We start from the raw sequence: 3,675 nt of genomic DNA, 5'->3' as shown, positions 1-3,675 counted from the left end.
GCCTTGGGAGGGTTTCAGCTGAGTCCGTGCTGTGGTGAGAGCCTTCTAGGGGCGAGGGGCGAGGGGTGAGGGTCTCCTGCCTTCTCTCTTGGAAGGCTCTGCCTCTTTTATTTATTTATTTTCGAGGTAGGGTCTCGCTCTAGCCCAAGCTGACCTGGAATTCACTATGTAGTCTCGGGCTGGCCTCGAACTCACGGCGATCCTCCTGCCTCTGCCTGCCAGGTGCTGGGATGAAAGGCGAGTGTCACCATGCCCAGCAGATCTGCCTCGAGTCAGCTGTCCCACGGTAGAACCCTCCGGGCTGCTGTCAGCCGACCTGCCATAGAAAACCGTGGGCTGAAGTGGGCCATGCATTCCCACGGAGGGCGAGCTGGAGGGACATGGTGTGTGGGATGCCGTCCCGCTCCTGGGCTCTGGAGGACATTTGACACATTTCCGGGCATGTCTGTTGAGAAGTGATGCTGCTCCAGGGAGCTCCAGAATGACACTGAACTCTGGATGAAATATCTTCCATAACCCGGGCCTGGGCTCTCTGACCACTCACCTGACGTGGATCCTCTGAAACCTGGGCCTGGACTCTCTGACCGCTCACCTGGTGTGGATCCTCTGTAACCAGGGCCTGGACTCTCTGACCGCTCACCTGGTTGGATCCTCTGTAACCAGGGCCTGGACTCTCTGACCGCTCACCTGGTGTGGATCCTCTGAAACCCGGGCCTGGGCTCTCTGACCGCTCACCTGGAGTGGATCCTCTGTAACCTGGGCCTGGGCTCTCTGACTGCTCACCTGGTGTGGATCCTCTGTAACCCGGGCCTGGGCTCTCTGACCGCTCACCTGGTGTGGATCCTCTGAAACCTGGGCCTGGGCTCTCTGACCGTTCACCTGGGATGGATCCTCTGTAACCAGGGCCTGGACTCTCTGACCGCTCACCTGGTGTGGATCCTCTGAAACCTGGGTTTGGGCTCTCTGACTGCTCACCTGGTGTGGATCCTCTGTAACCCGGGCCTGGGCTCTCTGACCGCTCACCTGGAGTGGATCCTCTGTAACCTGGGCCTGGGCTCTCTGACCGCTCACCTGGTGTGGATCCTCTGAAACCCGGGCCTGGGCTCTCTGACCGCTCACCTGGAGTGGATCCTCTGTAACCTGGGCCTGGGCTCTCTGACCATTCACCTGGTGTGGATCCTCTGTAACCAGGGCCTGGACTCTCTGACCGCTCACCTGGTGTGGATCCTCTGAAACCTGGGCCTGGGCTCTCTGACCGTTCACCTGGTGTGGATCCTCTGTAACCCGGGCCTGGGCTCTCTGACCGCTCACCTGGTGTGGATCCTCTGAAACCTGGGCCTGGACTCTCTGACCGCTCACCTGGTTGGATCCTCTGTAACCAGGGCCTGGACTCTCTGACCGCTCACCTGGAGTGGATCCTCTGTAACCTGGGCCTGGGCTCTCTGACTGCTCACCTGGTGTGGATCCTCTGTAACCCGGGCCTGGACTCTCTGACCGCTCACCTGGTGTGGATCCTCTGAAACCTGGGCCTGGGCTCTCTGACCGTTCACCTGGGATGGATCCTCTGTAACCAGGGCCTGGACTCTCTGACCGTTCACCTGGTGTGGATCCTCTGAAACCTGGGCCTGGGCTCTCTGACCGTTCACCTGGGATGGATCCTCTGTAACCAGGGCCTGGACTCTCTGACCGCTCACCTGGTGTGGATCCTCTGAAACCTGGGTTTGGGCTCTCTGACTGCTCACCTGGTGTGGAGTGGCATCTAGAAAGAGGCAGGAGGGGCAAAGTCTACCTTTGCAAGACCTTGGATGACACGTGTACAAGTGATATGGCAGATCCAGACCTGACTCAGAACTTCGAGAATGGTGCCATCTGCTGCAAGCAATGCCCCCGTACAGTGTAGCTGGGTTACATGATGCCCCACCCAGTAGCTGGGAGAATTCCTGTTAAAGACCTCTTACCAAGCAAACTCCCAGGGTCTATGATCCCGAACACAGGACAGAATTCCAGAAGGAGCAAGTGTGAAGGGAAGCTGAAAACTTTATTAAAAGGTAGAAAGAAAGCCGGGCATGATTGCTCACACCTTTAATCCCAGCACTTGGGAGACAGAGGTAGGAGGATCGCTTTGAGTTTGAGGCCATCCTGATACTACAGAGTGAATGCCAGGTCAGCCTGGGCCAGAGTGAAACCCTACCTCAAAAAACCAAGAAAAAAAAAATATAGGGCTGGAGAGATGGCTTAGCGGTTAAGCGCTTGTCTGTGAAGCCTAAGGACCCCGGTTCGAGGCTTGGTTCCCCAGGACCCACGTGAGCCAGATGCACAAGGGGGCGCACGCGTCTGGAGTTCGTTTGCAGAGGCTGGAAGCCCTGGCTCGCCCATTCTCTCTCTCCCTCTATCTGTCTTTCTCTCTGTGTCTGTCGCTCTCAAATAAATAAAAATTAAAAAAAAAATATATATATATAAACCCAGATCTAAGGATAAGAGGGGAACGCTAAAGATCTTTGAAGTATTTTCTCACTGGGTCACTTGGTTTCTGTGTGGTGTTTGAACTCTGAAGTCCTCGGGAGTCGGATGTCTCCTGTTTTCCCCGTATTCGGGGAACAGAGCCTGTGCCCCCTTCCTGGGTCATTGTAGTTTTCCCTATCTTTCTCAGCTGCCTCATCCCCCAACCCCTGTTTATTTTTCCTCAGCACAGAGGTCAGCAAATTATAGACCCGGGAGGCCAAACCTGTGTTTAGGTGTCTGGTGAGTTAGGAATTGGGTTTTACTTTTCTGAAGGTATATAGATCTTTCTCTCTCTGACTGTCTTGTTTCTGTGCTGGAAACCAACCCCAGACCGCCGTGCATGTTTACCCCACGCTCTTTCACTGAGTGATGACCCCATGGATTTGTTTATAACTAAGGAGAGAAAAAAAAACACACACCCCGGTCAGTTCTTGCTACAATGCCATTGGCTAGAACTGGGTCAAACGCTCATGATAAATCACACTCTAGGAAATGAAAGGGCACCTGGGCGTGGTGGCGCACACCTTTAATCCCAGCACTCGGGAGAGACAGAGGTAGGAGGACCGCCGTAAGTTCGAGGCCGCCCCGAGACTACATGGTGAAATCCGGTCAGCCTGAGCTAGAGTGAGACCCTAACTTGAGAAAACAGAAAAACCAGAAAATGGAAGGACTGCATGGTGGTTAGACCTTGGTAGTGACATTTGGACATAGGAACTGCATTGTGGTAGGCAGCAGGGTGAAAACTGTGCTTTGCCTTGTGGCACCGTTATTAGAAGCAATTCTGGTGTTTGCCCACTAGAAGTCAGCAGCTCCTTTCATGACAAGACACTGGGGCAGACAGAGCTAGGGGTCCATGCGGGGAAGAGACCCTCCCTCTATTCTCAGTTGAGAACTGTCAGTTGAAGTCAATTTTCGATTAACTGTCCCAGCTTGAAAATGATCAATATTCTATTCCTTTTTTTTTTTTTTTTTTGGTTTTTGGGTTTTTAAAATTTATTTTCTATTTTAGTGAGAACAAGAGCGAGCGAGTGAGCAAGAGAGAGAGAGAGAGAGAAGGAGAGAATTGGTGTGTTAGGGCCTCAACCAGTGCATTCGAATGCCAGACTCTTTTGCCACCTAGTGGACATGTGCGACTTTGTGTTTCCATCACCTATGTTCATCTGGCTTACATTG

This window comes from Jaculus jaculus, chromosome 21 (genome assembly GCF_020740685.1).
Source record: "Jaculus jaculus isolate mJacJac1 chromosome 21, mJacJac1.mat.Y.cur, whole genome shotgun sequence".
NCBI classification, from domain to species: Eukaryota; Metazoa; Chordata; class Mammalia; order Rodentia; family Dipodidae; genus Jaculus; species Jaculus jaculus.
The sequence above is the reverse complement of the archived record's forward strand: the minus strand, read 5'-3'. Positions refer to the sequence as shown.